The 6,000-nt window shown below is 43.2% G+C and overlaps 1 protein-coding gene across 4 annotated transcripts in view; it reads left to right on the top strand.

Annotated features, from left to right (window-relative positions):
- Positions 1-4,904: 4,904 nt before the first annotated feature.
- The window catches only part of ZFYVE16 (zinc finger FYVE-type containing 16), a 50,612-nt gene continuing 49,516 nt past the window's right edge, over positions 4,905-6,000 (top strand). For 3 of the 4 annotated variants that reach the window (XR_009054443.1, XM_057740345.1, XM_057740321.1), the window contains exon 1: positions 5,178-5,326. The gene's annotated coding sequence lies outside the window, so the exon portion shown is untranslated. Of the gene's footprint in view, positions 5,052-5,177; positions 5,327-6,000 lie in introns of those variants that run through there. The other variant, XM_057740331.1, reaches the window with a different exon arrangement.

Here is a 6,000-nt window from a genome sequence, read left to right as displayed (position 1 = left end):
ACAGAGAAATGTTATTAAAAGCAACAAGGGAAAAACAACAAATAACATACAAGGGAACTCCCATAAGGTTAACAGCTGATTTCTCAGCAGAAACTCTGCAAGCCAGAAGGGAGTGGCATGATATATTTCAAGTAATGAAAGGGAAGAACCTCCAACCAAGAATACTCTACCCAGCAAGGATCTCATTCAGATTCGATGGAGAAATCAAAAGCTTTACAGACAAGCAACAGCTAAGAGAATTCAGCACCACCAAACCAGCCCTACAACAAATGCTAAAGGAACTTCTCTAAGCGGGAAACATAAGAGAAGAAAAGGACCTACAAAAACAACAACAAAACAATTAAGAAAATGGTAATAGGAACATACATATCGACAATTACCTTGAATGTAAATGGACTAAATGCCCCAACCAGTAGACACAGACTGGCTGAATGGATACAAAAACAAGACCCATATACATGCTGTCTACAAGAGACCCACTTCAGACCTAGGGACACATACAGACTGAAAGTGAGGGGATGGAAAAAGATATTCCATGCAAATGAAAATCAAAAGAAAGCTGGAGTAGCAATATTCATATCAGATAAAATAGACTTTAAAATAAAAAATGTAACAAGAGACAAGAAAGGACATTACATAAAGATCAAGGGATCCATCCAAGAAGAGGAGATAACAATTATAAATATATATGCACCCAATATAGGAGCACCTCAATATATAAGGCAAATGCTAACAACTATGAAAGAGGAAATGCAAGGCAGAAATAGAGACACAGGTGTAGAGAACAAACACATGGACACCAAGTGGGGAAAGCGGGGAGGGTTGGGGGGGAATGAATTGGGAGATTGGGACACCAAATTGTACACTCTAAATATATGCTGTTTATTGTCTGTTAACTGTATCTCAATAAAAGTTCTTAAAAAAAAAAAAAAAGAAAGAAACAATGGTGCCTTAAATAGCCTGAGACACGGCCTTAGTGTATCCTTCAGAATAGCCATGCCGAAATCTCTGAGACATAAAACAAAGTTTATCTGTCAAGACAGGTTAAGCTATGTTGCAGTAACAAATTACCCCCAAAATCTCGTGGTATATAACGATAAGGTTTATTCCTTGTTTTGGAAGTGCTCTGGAATCCCTCAAGAACTCAGACTAATGGAGCGGCCACAGTATCAAGTCTGGTCTGTTGCTGTGCCAGAGGCAAAGGAGGCTCTGGAGTGCCTCACATCAGTGAGTAAAATATCCAGTCTAGAAAGACACGTCACTTCTCACAGTTCATTTGCCTGAATCAGTCAACCACAAAGAGGCCAGAAGCTACCCTCCCATCACATGCCCAGAAGAGAGAAGAACTAGAAATATTTGGCAAAGAATTCTGACCCCCTTGATGAGAGAACCCGTGTCCTGATGTTGAAGCTGTAACAAACTTGAGCCCTGGGAATGACTGTACCACCTCTAAGACAGTATCCAGACACAAGTGCTTTTGGGTATATTTCTCTCTGATGACTTACAGTTGTGCAATATATTGTATGCAGAGATTGCATAATGAATAAAAGGTAAGTGGTTGGCTCGATTACGAATTCATAAACACTTTAAAAAAGGAATTATTCCATTTTTCCTCTTGGGTTATTAAAGTAAGATGTTCTCATTATAAAAAACTTGGAAGATATGGAACACTAGAAAGAAGAGGGAGAAATCACTCATAGTTTCACCTTCCAAAAACAGAGTTAATATTTTAGTGGAATTCCTTCCAAACTTTTTCTATCATTTTTAAAAACTAGCTCGCATGGTCACCAAAACTATAACCATTTCTTCATTGGTGACGTTGTTCCAAATAGCTGATCTAACTGGCCCTACACCAGCAGACTTAGAGGGCTGGGATAGGGAGGGTGGGAGGGAATCGTGGGAGCAAGGCCATATGGACATATATGTATAAATACAGCTGATTCACTTTGGTGTACAGAAAAAACCTGGCACAACAGTGTAAAGCAATTCAATTATATTCCAATAAAGAACTTTAAAAAAAAAAGATGTTTCAGCTTTTTTCCTTATAACATGGGTGTTTTAGCATGGTTATATAGCACTTAAATGCTAATGGGTAACTAATGGTTGCAGGTCACATTCTGTATTTTGGAGCAATGAATCCCTATCTCTAAAATTACTTGTTAGTCTCAGACCAGCCATGAAACAAATGAATAATTGTAATAGTTATTTTCATTTGCTTCTGGCATTTTCTCCACCCAGTTTACTTATGAAAAGGGAACAGCTTTGGAAGTTCATATTACAATGGAATTTAAGCCTCTTAAAATCATCAAGATTCTGGTTACCTTTCAAAATAATAAAAACTGCTGATGATTCAAGTAGTCTAAGGAATAAATTGACCAAATATGTTATAACTAGGATGATGACTTTCCCCAAGTCCAGAAACCATTTAGTTATAAATAGGATCTTTAGGTCATAGATGATACATGGAATATTTCAGTAATTATTACTCAACATTTGCCAGGGACTCTTTTCCTTAATATTTTATCTGACATTGCATTTTGGGGGGGGGTATTCAAAAAATAACTAATACATTTATTTCCTGTAGAGTCCTATGTATACAATTTCATACACAGGTATGCTCTGTAAATATATGCTTTTAATCTTTTTTTTTCCAGCAAAGCTATCTTTATTTTTTTAATATTTTTTTCTCAGATCTTTATTGGAGTATAATTGCTTTACAATGTTGTGCAGTTTCCAATGAACAACAAAGTGAATTGGCTGTATTTACACATATATCCCCATATCCCCTCCCTCTTGAGCCACCCTCCCCTCCTCCCTATCCCACCCCTCTAGGTCATCACCAAGCATCAAGTTGATCTCCCTATATTATGCAGCAGCTTCCCACTAGCTATCTATTTTACATTTGGTAATGTGTATATGAGGTTGCATCTGACGTGTAGATTTCTTCATTTCAACCAACAAAGGAAGTCACAGAAAATTTGACCGAGAATCTATACAAAGCTCTTGTAATTTTACTATACTGCTGCAATCTCCCACCTACTTATGTTAATGAGTAAAAGAATGACACAGTGGATTGTGAACTTCTTCAAGGCAAAAATCATAAATTATCCATCTTTATTGTCCTTACAACTCCTAGCATAATGCTGTATAGAGTAAATACTCATAAGCAAATAAATGTGATACAAAGTTCAATTTATATGTGAAAGGTATTTGAGTTTTTGATACCTTATTTTCCTTATTGTTACTCATCTAAATCTTTGTATTCTGGGGCTTCCCTTGTGGCACAGTGGTTAAGAATCCACCTGCCAATGCAGGAGACACGGGTTTGAGCCCTGGTCCGGGAAGATCCCACATGCCGAGGAGCAACTAAGCCTGTGAGCTACAACTATTAAGCCCATGTGCTGCAGCTACTGAGCCCACGTGCCTAGAGCCCGTGCTCCGCAACAAGAGAAGGCACCACAGTGAGAAGCCCATGCACTGCAATGAAGAGTAGCACCAGTTCTCCACAACTACAGAAAGCCCGTGCGCAGCAACGAAGACCAAATGCAGCCAGTAAATTAAAAAATTAAACAAATAAATAAATAAATCTTTGTATTCTGAAATATCTCCTTATATTTTCTCAGAGAGAAATTACTGAATTAGGTCATGTGAACATTTCTTGATATGATTTCACAAGTAACTTTCCAAAATCTTTGTCTTAATTTATATCCCCAACAGGGTATGAATGTTCATTTCATTCTACCCTCACCAATGGAGTTTATTCACAATGTAAACAAACTAATTAGATCCATAGGAAATAGTAACTCTTTTGTCTTCTTTTCATTATTAACGAGTTTAAGCATTACTAAAATATGCAGTAGGCATTTAAATTTCTTATTTTGTGCATTGACCGTTCATCTATATGCTTTTCCCAATTATCTGCTTCAAGTCTGTTTCATATTTGTAGTTTTTGTTCTCACACTGCAATATAAATACTTCTATCTCAAATATGCACTTGCATCCCTGCTATAAGACTGTGTTCCTATAAGGGTAGTGACTCCATTTCATTTATTTGTGAGCAATGCTGGGCACATAGTAGAGAAAATGTATACTGTCCTTTGTAGAATTATTCTGAGGATTAAATGAGATAACCTAAGCAAAGCATTCAACAGTGTCTGTCACATAGCAGATGCTCGATAAATTATTTTAAGCAACCAATACAAGTTTCACCGTTGAACTAAAGCCTACAATTTCATTTCAGTGTTGAGAAAAATCAAGATGAAGTATCTTTTGAAAGATCAGAAACCATACTTGTTCAAGTTGCAGATTTGGGATTTGAACCCTGATTCTCAAATCTTTCACCACAAATTACATCAGGCTGAAACACTCCTGAGATACTAAAACTCCTGAAATTTTTGAAAGACCAGTATGAATTCTGAGCTGGTAAAACCTTTTGGCAAGCGATGGATTCTTTTCCGCTAGTCTGTAATACCCTGACCCCACAGATGTCTCTTCTTCCCTCATTTAAATTTTTAGGAAACTTGTGGTGAAAACACTAAAGCTCAGACAAGCACAAATATACATCACATGATTCACATTTACTTCTCCAGATGAGTTAACTTTTGTTTTCAGACAGCGGAGGCAGCTGCTTGGCCAGCGTCAGGAAAGCAGAAATAAAGCAGTGAGAGGCAAAGACAGAGCCCTCGGGAACGGCCAATCAGCTGGAGGTCTTAAGGCTTAAGGAGCATTTTTGCTGCTGCCAGGGAAAGGGGGTGGGGGGGTGGTTGCAAAACCAGTCCGAAGCAAAAAAAAAAAAGGGACGTTTTCCGGGAGGACAGCAGCGCGGGGGCGGGGGAGCAGGCCGGGTTGGCTGCCCAGCAGGCGGGTGTGTCCAGTCCAGGCCGGAGGACGCAGGAGGCTGGGGGCGGGGGAAGCTGTGTCTCGGTCAGCGAAGGGCAAAGGAAGCCGGACACTGACGCGGGTCGCCTCCCGATCCCGGCTCCAAGGCCTCTACGACCTACGGCCGATGTTCAGGCGTCCCCACCACCCCCGAACCTCCTCAGGCATTTCCGGTAAGGAGCCAGGCGCCGGGTGCTTAGCCCAGACATCACAGCGCGCAGGCGCCTCGCGAGTGGGGAGGCCGCGGACGCAGAAGGGGGCGTGTGAGTCAAAGCAAAGCCTTCTCTGCGCCTGCGCTCTCCGCTCTCCCGTGGTCGGCGGGGTAGGGGGTGGAAACAAACCTTGAGCCGACATCGCGCGCTGCCTGGACTCCCGGCCGGGGTCGCTCTTCACGCCTCAGCCCGGCGTCTCATCAGGTCCTCAGAGCGCTCCGCAGGGGTCTGGGGAGGTAAGAGCCCCTGTAACAGGCGTCTTGGCCACTCCTCACCCCTGCTGCCCTCACGGAGGGGGCGGGGTGGCCGCTGGTTTCGCTGCCCCAGGCGGCGCTGGGTCCTGTGCCCCGTCGCTCCAGGGGCCGAGCCCCGGGCCGCCGACCCATTCCTTTTCCGAGCCCCCCGGGCTGGCTGGGAAATCGGGACTCTGGAGGGCCGGACCAGGCCAGGATGGCAATCACGGCGGCTGTTTGCCGGGTCCCACACACCCGGGCCGCCCGGAGTACTCGGCGCTGCCGGAGGAGCGACCCCCCAGGCCTGGGCGGGTGGAGGGGGAAGCGCCCCCAGAGTCGCCTGGCCCTCCAGGGGAGGGGCTGCGCCTGCAGGAGGGGCTGTAGCTCCCGCGGAGTGAGGGGTAGCCTCTGCGCTGAAAGGGCTCGGCCCCCGCGGACCAATCTGTCATCGCCCACCGTGCTCCCAGCCAAGCCATTCGCACCGATGCATTTCTCGTCGTTTTAGACCAGAAGGACGCAGTGGTGTTCCTTCCGTCTGCCTTTTCTTTGGTACCTTTCAACAATGATAAAAGATGATCTAGTTTTTAAACTATTAGCTTATTTGTACTATCGTGATTGCATATTATTATATTCCAGACTGAGCGTGTTCTTGTTCGTTTGACTAGTAAGGAAACCAG

The sequence above is a fragment of the Hippopotamus amphibius genome, chromosome 1 (assembly GCF_030028045.1).
Source record: "Hippopotamus amphibius kiboko isolate mHipAmp2 chromosome 1, mHipAmp2.hap2, whole genome shotgun sequence".
Classification (NCBI taxonomy): Eukaryota; Metazoa; Chordata; class Mammalia; order Artiodactyla; family Hippopotamidae; genus Hippopotamus; species Hippopotamus amphibius.
This window is presented reverse-complemented; position numbering and strand designations above follow the sequence as displayed.